General features: G+C 40.1%; 1 protein-coding gene across 6 annotated transcripts in view; it reads right to left on the bottom strand.

Annotated features, from left to right (window-relative positions):
* The window catches only part of CSNK1G1 (casein kinase 1 gamma 1), a 164,318-nt gene that overhangs the window by 145,478 nt on the left and 355 nt on the right, over window positions 1-18,485 (bottom strand). Inside the window, exon 1 of one of the 6 annotated variants that reach the window (XM_070421125.1) lies at window positions 18,158-18,454. The exons of the other annotated variants lie outside the window; for them this stretch is intronic. The gene's annotated coding sequence lies outside the window, so the exon portion shown is untranslated. Of the gene's footprint in view, window positions 1-18,157; window positions 18,455-18,485 lie in introns of those variants that run through there. 6 annotated transcript variants of the gene reach the window in all.

Genomic DNA, 18,485 nt, shown 5'->3' with positions numbered 1-18,485 from the left:
AACTGTGCACTTTAAACTGATTAATTTTATGATGTGTGAATTTTACCCAATAAATAAGAGAATGCTAGAACAGAACTGATAACATCTGAAAACAATTACCCAAGCATGTTATTTTACTACTTATTGCTTCCCAACTAAAACATTATACATTATAATCACCTGGAGTGCCTGTTAAAAAAATAACAATGAAATATTTCTTAACCCTTTGCGGTCCAATTTTATTTTTGGAATTCAAACAGTCTGGTCCAAATTAATTGACGGGATTGAATGTTGAACTTTTTAATGTTCTTATTTTAAAGTTTAAACCAAAAATTCACTGGTTATATTATTAAGTATGTTCAATCAAAGAGTTTATTCTTTAAAACATTTCATAGTGTGGTATCTTTTGAAACTGGTCTGTCGAGTCAGCCTTGGCGTTGGACCAAAAAGGGTTAAACTATCTTAAGATTAAGACATTTTCGATAATATCAGCAAAGACTGCCATTATAGAAAGCTCCTCAGGCATAATTTAATCATTGACTTATTTATTCTAAAAGTTACTTTTTTAAAATACATTTTTATTTATTTCAGGAAGGGAGGGAGAGAGAGAGAGAGAGAGAGAAACATCAATGATGAGAGAGAATCATTGAACAGTCACCTCCTGCATGCCCTACACTGGGGGGATCAAGCCCACAACCCAGGCATGTGCCCTAACTGGGAATCAAACCGTGACCTCCTGGTTCATAGGTCAACACACAACCACTGAGCCATGCCAGCTGGGCTACAAGATATTTTTTAAAAGCTGGATGAAGTGGTTCTAATTTAGTCACCATGAGTGAAAGGACAAAACCCAGAAACAGCTATCACAAGTCACTTCATAGATATGGTATCACAAGAACTTTATACCTAAAAAACACAATACAAAAATTTCCACGGGTTATTTCTCACAACCACTTTTACAAGACAGTTCCAAGAAATGGAAATTTTACAAGAAATGGTTTTCTTCATTTCTATCTTTTAGTAGTCCAAAAAATTCTGCACATCATAATCAGATTTACCTTTCATACATACAAATACATCCTGTTACTCCCAAGCTTAAAAAACCTTCAGTGGGTCCTCCTACTTATTACAACATCAAATCTAACTTCCTCTGACTCTCTTTTCTTTCTTTAAACCTCACCCGAGAATATGCTTCCACTGATTTTTAGAGACGAGAAGGAGAGGAAGAGAAAAAAAGACACATCAATCAGTTGCCTTCCCTATGCACAGCAACTGAGTATTGAACCCATGACCCTTTGGTACACAGGACTACACTCCAACCAACCAAGCCACACTGGCCAGGGCCCTCTGCCTGACTTCTATTAACCTGTAGTAAGAGCTTTTCTCAAACTTTAGTGTACATTGTAATCACCTGGAGTGCCTGTTAAAACAGATTGTTGTACGCTACCTCTAGAATTTCCAATTCCGGAGTCTGAAGCAGGCCTCAAAACCGTTATTTACAATACATCTCCAAAATGACCCCATTCTATCTCCTTAAACTTATTTCTCCCTATTCCCTAACAGTACATAATTCTTTTATTGGATTCATCTTTTCACGAGCTGTGCCCAATTCTTCCTCCCTGCTTAACTTTGCTGCCCCCAAACACTTTCTTGCCTACCCAAATCATACCCATCCTTTAAGGCTGTAGTTCTCAGCACTGCCTTATATTACAATCACCTGAGAACGCCTTTAAAAACTATGGTTGCACCACCTATCAGATTCTGATTCAACCGATCCTGGGGAAAGTTTCCCCATTTTACTCTGATGGGCAGGCAGAGTTGAGATCCATCACTTTACCTTCCTTCAATCTGTTTCCCAAAAGAATTATGAACAGTCACTGAATTTTCTCCCCTCTAAATTCCTATAGTGTTCCCAGATTATATTACCAAGTTTAAAAGAAGTTGCTTAATAGATTATACTACTCAATATCTTTCATTTTAAGTCTTATTTCTCCAACTTGATCTGTGATCATGAATTCCTACATTCTTATAGCACTAGTATCATGATGAATACATAGTAGGCGCTCTGTGATTATTTCTTCATTGATTATGGATTCAAAATAGAATTCAGAGCTTTAAAATATTTCTAATCCATCCAATTCAGGAAACTACACTCCCTCTTTTTAAATAGTTCTGCAACAAACTAATTGTGTTATGGTGAGTCATTTAACTCCTTCCTGCTCCAATAAATAAATAGGAAAGAAAAATACTAATGTATCAAAATGCTATGAAAAATAAAATTATTAATAGCATCATAAATGGTTCACAGTTGCTTCCTTAGAGCAAATGGCCTTTTCTAAATCCATTAAGACTGTTTCAAAACAGTTAAAAAGAATCAAAGCACACATATTTAAAGCCCTGATTTGTTTTCTCAACAGATGTGCATCCTTCAAGCCCTGAATTCACCAGATGCATATTGAATTAATCCCCACTTTTAGTTTTTATATAACACTCCACTTTAGTTTTATAAATACTTCCCCAGATAAAGCAGAATCCACTGGTGCTTTATGACATTAAATATTAACAGATTATCTCTACTATGCAAAAAAATACATTAAAATTCATTTTAATGCAGTCAAATGTGTGCTTGTTGCTAGTAAATATAGGCTATCATATCTTCATTATTTTTAAATTGGCCAATTTCTATCTAGAATGTGAAAAGTAAATTTGCTCTTAACTAAAAATCCAGTGACACTTGGTACTTAAAGAAAAAGCAACTCACTTAACACTTTAGAAATTAACTAGGAAATTCAACCAAATATTTGAATTCTAAAACTGTAGTAGTTTAATAGTCCAATTAAATTTCCTGGAAAATTTACTTCTTATAAAATCATAATTTTTTCATTAACTAAATTGAACCAATTAATGTATTATATCAGAAATAGGACTGATATTCAGGAGCCATGGGGTCCAATCTAACATTAACTATAAAATCCTGAGCAAGTCACTTAGCCTCTGCATTTAAGTAATCTCAACTGTAAAATGAAAGAATCTAACTAGACCATCTCCATTGTTTTCTTTTAGCTTTATGAATCCCTAACCTATGAAACTCAAGAAACGCAATCATTAACCAAATGGATCCCATTAAAGACAAAGTGAGCTTATGTATTGATTGATATGGAGAACATCTATCTCTAGAAAACCTAAGTGCTTTCACAGAAACAGATTGTTCCTGTGTGTTATTTAACTAGGTGAAAAAGCAAACACAATCCACCAAACATGGAGCTACTAAACAATTTTTACATCATATCCTAGATGACCAGAATATTTGGATGTCACAATACAAATTAAGGTTAAGCCCTAGTTGGTTTGGCTCAGTGGACAGAAGGCCTGCAGACTGAAAGGTCCTGGATTCGATTCCAGTTAAGGGCACATGCCCAGGTTGCAGGCTCGATCCCCAGTAGGGGGCATGCAGGAGGCAGCCGATCAATGATGTCCTCTCTTATCATTGATGTTTCTATCTCCCTCTCCCTCTCCTTTCCTCTTTGAAATCAATAAAAATATATTTTTAAAATAGATACTTTGGAATAACAAAGGGTGTCCCTATAAGTCCAGGACAGGACAGTTATAAAGCCAACTGAAAGTGGATTCTAGCTAATAATTACTACTTAGGCTATGTAAGAAATAGTGTATCGGGACAGCATTTTATTGCCATGATAATAGATATTCCCACTCTGAGTCAGAATTGGAAATGATCAGGCAACTATAGCAGTACCCATGTACTCTTCCTACTAAACCTTTGCCAGGTCAAGCTTCTGGATTGCTTCTTACAAGTGTAATAAGCACACACTGGAGCTCTGGACAAGAAATCTGTAGCGCTGAAACCATGAGTGACAATAAAATGTAAGTGGCAAAGGACCTTAATTTTAGTGATGGTTCAAAAATTCTGAATTTAGATCTCCTTTACCACCTGCTACTGTCGTATGGTTGGTACCAAATTTAGCTCACACTTCCTAATCTCAAACAAAGAATTAGGCACCTATCAGTTAACACTTAATGACCTAATATCAATCTTTCTGAAAGGAAAACTCAAGACTCTAAATAATGCTTCTAATTACATCTAAGAATGTTAGGAACATTTCTTTTCAAAACGAGCCCCACAAATTATTTTATTCATTTTAGTTTCTTTTAAAAATATGCCTGGGCCCAGCCAATGTGGCTCAGTGGTTGAGCTTGAGCGTTGCCCCTTGAACCAAGAAGTCACTGGTTCAGTTCCCAGTCAGGGCACATGCCTAGGTTGGGGGCTCGATCCCCAGTGGGGGGCATGCAGGAGGCAGCTGATTGACGTTTCTCTCTCCAATGTTTCTCTCCCTATCCCTCTCCCTTCCTCTCTCTCTAAAAATCAGTAAGAACATATATATTTTTTAAATGCCTGGGTTGGAGAGGTAGAGATGAACTGGCAGAACCCAGAGGATTTTTAGGGCAGTGAAAATACTCTATATATTATAATGATAAATAAATGTTATCATATTTCTTAAACCCATAGAATATACAACACAAAAACTGAACCCTAAGTTAAATTATGAACTTTGGGTGATTATGTGTCAATTAAGAAACATAGCACTCCGGTGATGATGTAAATGAGAGAGGATGCCCCTGCCCATTGTGGCTCAGTTGGCTGCACATCATTCCGTGCATCAAAAGGTTGATGGGAGGGGGAAACCAAGATGGCGGCATAGGTAAACACCGGAGTTTGCTGCCTCAAACAACCACTTCAAAAATACAACTAAAAGACGGAACGGACATCATCCAGAACCACAGGACGGCTGGCTGAGTGGAAGTTCTACAACTAGGAGGAAAGAGAAAAGCATACCGTGACTCAGAGGAGGCGCAGTGCCGAAGTGAAATACTAAGGTGCGGAGTGCATGCGGAACGGGCTGGCGGCTGAGGGCGCGGTTGTCGTTTTCAATCGGGAGGGAGTCTCAGGCTCTGAGCTCCAGTTCCGGGCAAGTCTCTAGGGACCCAGACTCATACGGGAGAAGCGAGACTGTCTGGCATCGGTCAGAACCCTAGGGCAGCTTTCTCTACGAGGGGCTTGCAGCGATTACCCGGACACTGAGAAGCAGAGCCTCTGAGGGCAAGACTGAGAGCAGCCATAACTGCTAACCCCGCCCTGTTGATCCCGTGGGACGCACCCCGCCCAAGCCCTGAAGGGAGGCTTTTGCTGGATAACCTCAGGCAAAGGCTAGATTAGCACCTCCCTAGAGATCCAGGAGCCAGGAAGCCCAGAGGTCAGAGTGGGACCATCCAGTTTGCAGCTCCATGGAACCATAAAAGACACACTCAGGGGGCAGACTCAGTGAGCACCAAAGCCCCATCGAAGCAAGTCTAGCCCCAGAGGGGTGTCTCCAGCACAGAAGTTCTCCCACTGCAGACACAGCTGATTCTCACAGCCAATTGGCCTGGAGGTCAATTCCTCACAGTGATAACTACAACAATCAAGGCTTAACTACAACAAGACTGTGCACAAAGCCCACAAGGGGGTGTACCAAGGGTGTCTACCTCAGGTAATTGGGACACTTAGCACAGAAAGGCACTCTATCGACACAGAGAAGCATAAAAAATGCCGAGACATAGAAACAGGACACAAACGACAGAATTGGAGGAAAGCAAACTGTTGGATATAGAGTTCAAAACCACACTTTTAAGGTCTTTAAAGAACTGTCTAGAAGCCGCCGATAAATTTAATAAGGCCCTCGAAAAGACTGGTGAGACCGCCGATAAATGTAGTGAGATCTTCAAGAAGACTGGTGAGACCGCCGATAAATGTAGTGAGATTCTCAAGAAATCTAATGAGACCCTCGATGTTGTGATAAAGAACCAACTAGAAATTAAGCATACACTGACTGAAATAAAGAATATTATACAGACACCCAACAGCAGACCAGAGGAGCACAAGAATCAAGTCAAAGATTTGAAATTCGAAGAAGCAAAAAACACCCAACCGGAAAAGCAAAATGAAAAAAGAATCCAAAAATACGAAGATAGTGTAAGGAGTCTCTGGGACAGCTTCAAGCGTACTAACATCCGAATTATAGGGGTGCCAGAAGATGAGAGAGAGCAAGATATTGAAAACCTATTTGAAGAAATAATGACAGAAAACTTCCCCTACCTGCTGAAAGAAATAGACTTACAAGTCCAGGAAGCACAGAGAACCCCAAACAAAAGGAATCCAAAGAGGACCACACCAAGACACATCATAATTAAAATGCCAAGAGCAAAAGACAAAGAGAGAATCCAAATGCAGCAAGAGAGAGAAAATCAGTTACCTACAAGGGAATACCCATACGACTGTCAGCTGATTTCTCAACAGAAACTTTGCAGGCCAGAAGAGAGTGGCAAGAAATATTCAAAGTGATGAATACCAAGAACCTACAACCAAGACTACTTTATCCAGCAAAGCTATCATTCAGAAGTGAAGGCCAGATAAAGAGCTTCACAGATAAGAAAAAGCTAAAGGAGTTCATCACCACCAAACCAATATTATATGAAATGCTGAAAAGTATTCTTTAAGAAGAGGAAGAAGAAAAAGATAGAAATTATGAACAACAAATACACATCTATCAACAAGTGAATCTAAAAATCAAGTGAATAAATAATCTGATGAACAGTATGAACTGGTGATTGTAATAGAATCAGGGACATAGAAAGGGAATGGACTGACTATTCTTGGGGGGGAAAGGGGTGTGGGGGTGAGGGAAGAGATTGGACAATAATCGTGCACCTATGGATGAGGACAGTGGGTGGGGAATGAGGGCGGAGGGTGGGGTGGGAACTGGGTGGAGGGGAGTTATGGTGGGAAAAAAGAGTAACTAATGTAATAATCTGAACAATAAAGATTTAATAAAAATTAAAAAAATATTTTAAAAAAAAAGGTTGATGGTTTGATTCCAGGTCATAGTACATGTCTGAATTAAGGGCTCAATCCCTGGTAGAGGGTGTGCAGGAGGCAGCCAATTGATATTGTGCTTGCACATTGATGTTTCTCTTTCCCCCTCTCCCTTCCTCTCTCTCTAAAAATCAATTAAAAATGTTAAAAAAAGAAAAGGAAGGAAGGAAAGGAGGGAGGGAGGGAATGAGGGAGAGCTATTCATGTATGGCAACAGAGGGTATACAGGAAATCTCTGTACCTTCCTCTCAATTTTGCTGTGAACCCAAAACTACTCTAAGAAAACGTAACAAAAGACAACACAATGCATTTTTTCAAGTGTTTTTGGAATAGAAAATATTTTTATAAACAATTGAACATCCTTGTGGACAGATAAACTCCTTAAAACTTTCACAAAAATTAACTCAAAATGTAACATGCAAAACTATGAAAATTCTTGAAGATAACATAAGAAAAAATCTATGTGATCTTGGGTTTGGCAATGAGTTTTTAGATACACCAAAGTATGCTCAATCGCCAGAACCGGTTTGGCTCAGTAGATAGAGCGTCGGCCTGCGGACTGAAGGGTCCCAGGTTCGATTCCGGTCAAGGGCATGTACCTGGGTTGCGGGCACATCCCCAGTGGGAGATGTGCAGGAGGCAGCTGGTCGATGTTTCTCTCTCATCGATGTTTCTGACTCTCTATCTCTCTCCCTTCCTCTCTGTAAAAAATCAATAAAATATATTTAAAAAAAAAAAAAGTATGCTCAATGAAAGAAAAACTTGTTAAGTATATTCGTGTGTGTGTGTGTGTGTGTGTGTTTCTTTTAAAATATGTTTTCATTGATTTTTAGAGAGAGAAGAAGGGAAAAGGATAAAGAGATAGAAACATTGATGAGAGAGAAACATCATTGATCAGCTACCTCCTGCACACCCCTTCCAGGGATGGAGCCCACAACCCAGACACGTGCTCTGCCAGGAATCAAACTTTGGCCTCTTGGTTCCTGGGTGGCACTCAACTCCTGAGCCACAGTGGCTGGGCAAAATTTGTTAAATTCATTAAAGTTAAAAACATCTGTACTATGAAAGTCATTGTTAAGAGAATAAAGACACAAGCCACAAATTGGAAGAAAATATTTGCAAAACACATATCTGATGAAGAATTTGTATCCAAAATATACAAAAAACACTTAAAATTCAATAATAAGAAAACAAACAACCCAATTTAATAAGAGGCAAAAGATCTGAACAGATGCCTCACCAAAGATATATAGATGATGGCAAATCCTATATAATAAAGAGGTGATATGCAAATTGACCCTCACTCCATCATGCCACCACAAGACGGCTGTGCCCACAGGGGAGGCAGGGTTTCCATAACACAAGATGGCTGCACCCACAGCGGAGGCAGGGTTCCCATAATGAGCGATAAGCAGGGACCTGAGGCTGTGCCCCCAGCCCGGTGGGGTTTGTTGGGGGACCTCATGCCACACTCCCTGCCTGGCAGGACTTGAAGGGGGACCTTAGGCCACGCCCCCCGGCACCAGGCCAGGGGACCTCAGGCCACTCCCCCTGCCCTGGGCCAGGGGACCTGAGGCTGCACCCCCTGCCCCAGCACCAGGCTGGGGGACCTTAGGCCAGACCCCCTGCCCCAGCACCGGGCCGGGGGACCTAAGGGTGCTCCAGGGGACCTTAAGCTGTGCCCCTCACCCAGTGGGACTTGATGGGGAACCTGAGGCTGCGCTCCCCCACCCAACAGGGCTTGACAGGGGCCCTGAGGCTGCACTCCCCACCCAGCGGGGCTTGACGGGGGACCTAAGGCTGCACCCCCCACTCGATGGGGCTTGATGGGAGTGGGGCCGGCCGGGTCTGGATCTCGCCCAATGGAGGTGGGGCCGGCTGGGTCTCACGCGATTTCAAGGTGCACACACGTGAGCAGGGACTTGACTCTGAGTCCCACAGCATGCCCCAGACTCTGACAGGAGGAAGATTTTCATATACATTTTACTAACTTTCTTTCATCTCTGACACTTCTATTATAGAGAAAGGGCAAATAACAATATTAACATACTTCCTCTAATTACTACCCTTTTAATGTGCATGAATTTCATGCACCAGGCCACTAGTAAGCATATGAAAAGGTACTCAACATTGTATGTCATTACGGTATTGCAAATTAAAATACCTATTAGAATGGAAAAAGTACATGAAACTGATAATACCAAATAATGGCAAGGATGTGAGCAACAGGAATGCTCATTCATTGCTGATGGGAATGCAAAATGGTATAAATACTTTGGAAGACAGTTTGACAGTTTCCTACAAAATTAAACATGGTCCTTCCATAAGATCTTGCAATCACACTGCTAGGCATTTACTCAAAGGAGTTAAAAGCATAGGTTTACATAAAACCCAGCACATGCATGTTTATAGCAGCTTTATTCATAATCTCCAAAAAAATGGAAGAGTCAAGATGTCCTTCAATAGGTGAAGGGATAAACAACTGTGGTACATCCATATAATGGAAAATTATTCAGCAATAAAAGAAAATGAGCAATCAAGCCACAAAAAGACATAGAAGAAACTTAAAAGCATATTATTAACTGAAAGAAACAGTCTGCATATTATATGATCCCAACTCTATGAAATTTTGGAAAAGGCAAAACTATATAGTGACAGTAAAAAGGTCAGTAGTTGCCAGGGATTCTGGGGGAAGGAGAGGAGGGATGAATAGGTAAAACAGAATTTTTAGGGTGGTAAAATTATTCAGTATGAAACTGTATGATAGAAAATATTATTATGTATTTGTTAAAACCCACAGAACTATACAACACAAAGAGTGAACCTTAATGAAAACTATGGATTATAGTTAATAATAATGTATCAATATAGGCAATATTGGTTCATTAATTGTAACTAATGTACCACACTAATACAAAATGTTACTAATAGAGGAAATGGGAAGAGAGGATATATAGATATGAGAAATATTGAACTCTACCTGCTCAATTATTCCATAATTCTAAAACTGTTTAAATAAATAAAGGTGGATTTTTTTGAATTGGGCATCCACAATCTCGAAACTAGAATTTATAGAAATTCTCGTCAGTGAAAAAGAAATTGACTTTAGCCGAAACCGGTTTGGCTCAGTGGATAGAGCGTTGGCCTGCGGACTGAAAGGTCCCAGGTTCAATTCCGGTCAAGGGCATGTACCTGGGTTGCGGGCACTTCCCCAGTGGGAGATGTGCAGGAGGCAGCTGATCGGTGTTTCTCTCTCATCGATGTTTCTAACTCTCTATCTCTCTCCCTTCCTCTCTGTAAAAAAATCAATAAAATATATAAAAAAAAAAAAAAAAAAGAAATTGACTTTAAATAAAACCAAATTATGCCCTAACCGGTTTGGCTCAGTGGATAGAGCGTCGGCCTGCAGACTGAAGGGTCCCAGGTTCAATTCTGGTCAAGGGCATGTAACTTGGTTGCGGCACATCCCCAGTAGGGAGTGTGCAGGAGGCAGCTGATAGATGTTTCTCTCTCATCGATGTTTCTAACTCTCTATTCCTCTCCCCTCCTCTCTGTAAAAAATCAATAAAATAAAAAAATAAAAAATATTTTTAAAAAACATCAAATTTTAATTTTAATAAATTTAAATAAAAATATTTTACCTTTAATCCCCTTGCATTTTTCCTGGCATTGGCCATATTGGTCATATCCCTGCTCACTAACACCTACATCAGAGAGTAACAGCTAGGAAATGGAGAAGATACCAAGCTGGGAAGCTGCTTGATCAGTCGTGGTTAGCAATTGAGCCTTAAGAACTAATGAGATCTGGTGACTATCATGGACACTCAAGCACACACACAAACACACACAACTTAAAACATTTCCACATCATTCATTAATGCCAACAAATTAAAGTATAGTTATAAATGTATCAAGAGGGATGTAAAGGTATGGTACTTTCATTCAGAGGCTCAAGTCCTCAACACCCCTTTTTGTCTGTTCAAGAGTTAGAATGGCCTGGCCAGTTTGAGCGCTGGCCCATGAACCAAGAGGTTACCAGTTTGATTCCTGGTCAGGGCATATGCCCAGGTTGAGGGCTCAATCTCCAGTGGGGGGCATGCAAGAAGCATCTGTGTGATGTTGATGTTTCTCATCAATGTTTCTTACCCCCTCCCTCTCCCTTCCTCTCTCTAAAATCAATAAAAACATATTTTTTTAAAAAGAGTTAGAATGTATAAGCTACAGAAACCAATTTAGGTCCAATGCTGCTATTCCTTAGAAATTTATGTGGCATTTTGATAGGCTTACCCAGCACCCACAGGTGTTGCAGCAAGTTCTTTTTGATGGCAAGGGCAATGGTTACCTGTTCACTCAGCTTCTCTGGCAAAGGCAAAATCCAAGAGAATATCCCTTTCCCCAGTATGTCAATGCCTCCATTGTGATGGGTGAGCTATTATTGAAGAACAATTCCCATCCCTGACACCGCAGGTCCTACCATAACTACACTACCCACTCAGCGTTTCTAGACAACTAACAGACTACAGTGGTGTAGAAGCAGGGTAGTCTATATGTTTTCCTATGTCATCAGAATACTCCTGCTGAAATCAAAGGATGGCTTTCTTCTGTCCAGAGGGCTCTCTCTTCGGTCCATTTTTGTGATACCACACCAGTTCTACTTAAAGTTTCTCAAAGATACCTGAGTTTTTAGGTTCCATGTTTGATGTCAACTACTGTAACACAAACAAGTAATGGTCTTTTCCAGCTCAGTAAACCCAAAGCCTGACCTCAAAATTTATCAAGATTCAAACTGAAGCCCTGACCAGTTTGGCTCAGTAGATAGAGCACCGGCCTGTGGAGTGAGGGTCCCAGGTTCAATTCTGGTCAAGGGCATGTACCTTGGTGGAGGTCACATACCCAGTAGGGAGTGTGCAGGAGGCAGCTGAATCGATGTTTCTCACTCATCGATGTTTCTAACTCTCTATCCTTCTCCCTCTCCCTTCCTCTCTGTAAGAAAATCAATAATATATATATATATTAAAAAGATATATCTTTAAAAAGAAAAAAAGATTCAAACTGAAAAGTGACAAGAATGTGCCCTATGAACTGTTATGGTATAGCAACTGGCATAGGTAAGGCAAAACTCACTACCAAAAGACTAAGTGGACTTATCACTAAATAAAAAATCTCCAGTAGAAGCTCCTCTTCTGATTGTGACATCAAAGGGAAAAATTTATTCTGTATCTCCATAATCCATTTTCTTAGCAACTTCCACCAGGAGTGGACTATGGTTAAGCACTACTGACAAGAATAGTTTATTAAGGAGCATTTGGAATCTTGCTCTCTGGCATATGTCCTCAGTTTGGCTCAAATAAACTCACAAAAATTTATCTAAAAAGGAACAGAAAAGAATGGTTTATTAAGTGAATGATGACAAAGATATATGATGCTACCTAATGTTCACATAGTCTGAAAAAAACAATTACTTTTAACCTATGTCTGTGAACTTTGTGTAACTCAGTATAAAAATGCAGATTCTTTGACTTTTGTGTTCACAGATATAGCTGAAATTATATAACCTAAATCAGAGGATTTTTATTTTTGAAAAATAATCTGATGAATTCAAAGCCACAAAACATGAAAGGGTGAGAGAATAAGAAATCTGAAACAGATGGCATCTAATTTTTTTTCCTGAGTCCATCCTGAACACAATCCTAATAATGTCAAAATCCAATTTAGCTCTCCAAATAAGTAAATCTCCCAAACTGAAAATGGCAATTCTGCTCTGATCGGTGCTGTCCAGTGGTTAGGGCGTTAGCCCCCACATTGAAGGGTCACAGGTTCAATTTCCAGTCAAGGGCTCAAACCTCGATTTTGGGTTCGTTCTCCAGCCCCAGTGGGGGAGGGGGTGTGTGCAGGAGGCAGCTAACACATCTCTCTCACATCAATGTTTCTCTCTCTCTCCCCCTCCTCCTCTCTCCCTCTCTTCTACACTCTCTCAAAAAATGAATGGAAAAAATATCCTTGGGTGAGGATTAACCAAAAAAAAGAAGAAGAAGGAAAACGGTAATTCTGCCCTGGCCAAGGAGCTCAGTTGGTTAGAGTGTCATCCTCAACGAGATCCCAGGACAGGGCACATACAAGAAGCAACCAATAAATGCATAAATAAGTGGAGCAACAATGTTTCTCTCTTTCTTTCTATCCCTCTCATTACCCCTTTCCTCTAAAAATCAATAAAAAAGAAAATGGTAATTCTGAAATAAACTTATTCTTTTTTTTCCTCCCAGCTTAAATTTTTTGTATTAGACAGAAATGAGTACAGAGAAGTTACATGTTTAAAAAAATATCATTCCAAGACCATTATAAACTGATGAACAAAAATAGATAGAGGCAGAGCGGGGGGGGGGGGGGGGGGGGGGCGGCCGTAAGAGATCAATCGAAGGACTTGTATGCATGCATATAAGCATAACCAATAGACACAAGACACTGGGGGTAGGGGAGGCCGTGAGAATGTCAAGGGGGGAAAAAAAGAGACATATGTAATACTCTTTGTAATACTTTAAGCAATAAAAAAAAAATTTTTTTAAAGTATCATTCCAGCCATAGCTGGTTTTGCTCAGTGGGTAGAGTGTCCAATCTTTGCTCAGTGAAAAGAGTGTCCACCTTCGGACTGAAGGGTCCTCGGTTCAATTCTGGTCAAAGGCACAAGCCCAGGCTGTGGGCTTGATCCCCAGTAATGGGCATGCAGGAGGCAGCCAATGAATGATTCTCTCTCATCATTGATGTTTCTATCTCTTTCTATCTCTCCTTCCTCTCTGAAATAAATAAATAATAAGTATAAAAACTATCATTCCACAAATTCTAAAGTTCTTTCATGAAACTCTACTTCCACTTATCTGAAGCCACTGAAGCAGTTTCTATCAGATTGGTGATATTAAAATCTGTCTATGATATCAGCTCTTTTTTTCTGGATACAATGATTATTTATCTTCATTACAAAAGTTCACATATTTCAAAAAAAAAAAGCTTTCAAATAACAAGCTCTGGGAGAATACTCATTTGGTTTGAGTAAAGCACTACCTGGCATTTTAAAAACATTTACACAGTAACTTTCATTCCTGATTTGACAGCACCAATAAAATTAGCTGTATGTACTCTGTTCATTATTTGAATCTAGTATATGGTATATAAACCGTCCCAATTTTTCCTAAAGCTTTCTGAGCTCATCCAAGGAATGGATATTAAAGGAGTCATTTTTAGATTTCCTGACAAGCAAATTCCATAACTGACAACTGCAAAGATTCCTGGAACAGCCACATACTTTGAGTGGAAAAGGTCACTGAGAAAAGTATCATCTCTAACAATTTCTATTGTTGCCTATAATTTAGATAGATCTTTTTACTCTAACATCCTCTTATAATATCCTCTTATAATACTATAACAAATGGTTTATGAAAGTTTTATGAGAAGAGAGTGGAAAATAGGAGTTCCTGATATCTTTACCAACAAAGCAAGATAATACTGCCTCAAATTTTAGATTCAAAAGATGATGAAAAAAATTATCCAGGAAAACATAGCTAAAAGCTTAAAGATACACTAAAAATTTTACACTCTTTAATGGGGCATTCATGAAGTTGAATAATCTTACAAAAAGCTACAACTACCAAAAATATAATTTCAACTTTTTTTAAAAAAAAAAAGGTATGGAGCCCGGCTGGTGTGGCTCAGTGGTTGAATGTCAACTTATGAACCAAGAGATCCCTGGTTCAATTCCCAGGCAGGATATATGCCTGGGTTTTGGACTCAATCCCCAACAGGGGGTGTGTAAGAGGCAGCAGATGGATGTTTCTCATCGATATTTCTATCTCTCTATATCTCCCTCTTTAAAATCAATACAAAATATATTTTTAAAAAAGGTATGGATTCTTTATGAATAATTTTAAATATATCCATCCATTTACCAATGTGACCAATATTTATTGCTTATTATACAGATTCAGTGGTGGATAAAATTTAAAATAGTATTTCTACCTCAAGGAGCATTCAGTATAGTTGGTGACTTTTATCAGAGTTTTTATGTATATTTTTTACACACAAAAAACTATTACTAGAGTAAGTAATTATTACTTAATTTTTATCTTTTGTGTATAAAGTACATTTAAAAATTAAAAAGTACAGCCCAGCCAGCATGGCTCAGTGGTTGAGTGTCAACCTATGAACCAGGAGGTCACGGTTCCACTCCCAACCAAGGCACATGCCTGGGTTGTGGGCTCGATCCCCAGTGTGGGGTGTGCAGGAGGTAATGATCAATGATTCTCTCTCATAATTGATGTTTCTTATCTCTCCCTCTCCCTTCCTACTTGAAATCAATAAAAAAATATATATATATTTTTTTTTTAATTAAAAAGTTCAGCCCTACAGGTTTGGCTCAGACTAAAGGGTCCTGGGTTTGATTCCCCTCAAGGGGATATACCACATGCAGGAGGCAACCAATCGATGTGTCTCTCTCACATCAATGTTTCTCTCTCTCTGTTTCCCCCGACCCTTCTACTCTCTCTAAAAATCAATGGAAAAATATCCTCTAGTGAGGATTCACAACAACAACAACAAAATTAAAAAGTATGAACTAGCCCTAACCAGTTTGGCTCAATGGATAGAGCGTCAGCCTGCGGACTCAAGGGTCCCAGGTTCGATACCGGTCAAGGGCATGTACCTTGGTTGCGGGCATATACCCAATAGGGAATGTGCAGGAGGCAGCTGATCGATGTTTCTCTCTCATCGATGTTTCTAACTCTCTATCCCTCTCCCTTCCTCTCTGTAAAAAAACCAATAAAATATATATTTTTTAAAACAGTATGAAAACTACATGTTACATCACAAAGCAAACTATATTAGCTGAAAATATGACATATAACAGGTAACATATAATTATCATTTTAAGACCATAAAAGAAACAAATTATAAAGACTTCATGTTCCTGAGATTTATTTCTATACTAGAGGCCCGGTGCATGAAATTCATGCACTGGGGGGGGGGGGGGTTCCCCAGCCTGGCCTGTGCCCTCTCACAGTACGGGAGCACCACCCACCCATCCGGGACTCCTCAATGGATTGCCCCAAAGAGGTAGGCAGGAGCCGGGGTCCCGCCTCTGCGCCATGCACGCAGCGTCAATTCCCCGCCCACCCGTGCGAGCCTTGCCGTGCACGCAGCCCTCCCCACCTGTGTGCACCTGCTGTGCACACAGCTTTCAGGTGATGAATTGTGACAGCATGAGAGCGTGATGACCATTTGCATATTAGCTCTTTATTATATAGGATTATCATCATAACTGACTTAAAGGCAGAAATTCATTCCATTTTCATTTATTTTACAGATTATACATTTAAGAATTCTGTAAATTTTGCTAACAGTTTAAATCTAATTAAGATGAGTCACAACACTAATGTTAATTTTAATCTTAAATTACAACTTTCTATTTTATGTCCCAATTTAATTCTCTTCAGAGACAGGGGATGTTGATTGAAATTTACATAAATTACTTTTTTGTTGGTTAATCCCCACCTAAGGATATTTTTCCATTGATTCTTAGAGAGAGAGGGAGAGACAGAGAGAGAAACATCGATGTGAGAGAGACACATCGATTGATTGCCTCCTGCACACAACATAACCTGACCCACTGGGGAGGGTGGGGGGAATCCAGTCTGTAACCCAGGTAGGTACCCTTGACTTGAATCAAACCCTGGACCCTTCAGTCCGAGGGCGGATGCCCAAATCAGCTAGCGCAGCGGTTCTCAACCTGTGGGTCGCGACCATCGGAAAACACATACAGCATATCAGATATTTACGTTACGATTCATAAAAGTAGCAAAATTTCAGTTATGAAGTAGCAACGAAAATAATTTTATGGTTAGGGTCACCACAACATGAGGAACTGTATTAAAGGGTCACGGCATTAGGAAGGTTGAGAACCACTGGGCTAGGGCATAAATTACTTTTTAAATGTTTTATTTTTAAATAGATTTTTATTGATTTCAGAGAGGAAGGGAGAGGGAGAGAGAATCATTATCAGCTGTCTCCTGCATGACCCCCACTGGGGATGGAGCCAGCAACCTGGGCATGTGCCCTTGACAGAAATGGAACCAGGGACCCTTTAGTCCACAGGCTGTTGCTCTATCCACTGAGCCAAACCAGCTAGGGCTTAAATGTTTTTCCTATCAATCCATACTATATACAACACAAATCTGAGAAAACCTTTGAAACATTATTGGTATTTTGAATAAATGCGCCTATTCTACTTTATTTTTAAGAGTTAAGAAACTACTGGTAGCTGAATTTCATGCTACTTGTAATCAATTTCTCTAAGTCACTGAAAGTCTTGTTGTACATATGTTTTTAAATATTATTATCCAATTCCCTTCCTATCTCAAGCCTTATTCCACAAAACTGGGCTACCTTGACTGTGTAAGATGAATGATAATTCATCTTTCAATTAGAAGGTGATTCCATTTAAAGTGGGCTATTATTTACGTATATCACCCCCTTACAATACTGGTGAGAATTTTAACTCATTGTATTTATGAAGAAAATAAATCTCTGGTAGGTTCCATGACTTGCCCAAGATCAACAACTAGCCAATGGCAGGTTGGGTTCAATCCCAGATTTACCTACCTCAAAGCCAAAACTTCCCCTGGACCACAATTATCTCCTTAAAAGATTAAGAGACAGGCTCAAAAGCAGACAATCCTGTCTCTCTGAACTTATCTATTCTAAGGCATCACCACACAGTACTTACCAGTCGGCCACTGATTGAAATAAAAATGAAGAGCTTCGTTCTGCTTCATTTAAACTAGGGCAGGCTTACTGGCAGGTTAAAAAAAAAAAAAGAGGGTGGAAAAGGCTTGCCTCAACATGTCTCTCCTAGACCTCTATTCTATACGGTTCTAGTCTTTTTATTTTTATTTTTTATAAACACCTATATCTACCAAACAAGACTATGCCGGACTAGCCTATAGTTTGGTGCTTTTCAGAATTGCACTTTTCTAAGATAACTTATACGATTTAATATGGAACGAAGAGACGTTGTTGAATATGTTATTCCAGCACTTTTCAAACATTTGAAATACCATTTAGAGGCAACAAACCCAGTTCCACTCTCTTTTACGCTGTGATGCCGCCCACTTGGGGGGCACCGCTCCCGTGCGACGCAGGGACACGAGCAATAAAGGAAGAAGCGGGGGACGCACACGGAAGTCGGGTGGAGGGAGGTCTCCTTACCCACTCTTCGGCCCTAGCTCGGTCAAGGGCGGCTCCCCACGGTGTCCAGCCGAGTCACAATCCCCCAAAACCTCAAAACCGGGCTATGTCCCAGCGGGGTGGACAGGGAAAGCAGGCAATGGAAGCTGTGGATTGCCCCAACCACCCTGCCGAGATCTATGCCCTCCTTTTGGCTCCGGAGAACGCTCCCCCTTTCAGAGCGAGTCCCCCAGGTGGCAAACTCCCCGTCCACACGGCAGAAGTCTTCTGCATCCAAAGGGGAGCCTCCTCCGCAACATTCACCCAGCCACCCGAAACTCTCCGCCGGCGGTTTCCACCAGCCCCTCCT

This window comes from Myotis yumanensis, unplaced genomic scaffold (genome assembly GCF_028538775.1).
Source record: "Myotis yumanensis isolate MYYU_CA2020_CCGP unplaced genomic scaffold, mMyoYum1.0.hap1 SCAF_1, whole genome shotgun sequence".
Lineage (NCBI taxonomy): Eukaryota > Metazoa > Chordata > Mammalia > Chiroptera > Vespertilionidae > Myotis > Myotis yumanensis.
Note: the sequence above shows the minus strand (reverse complement) of the source record. Positions and strands in the feature narration are given on the sequence as shown.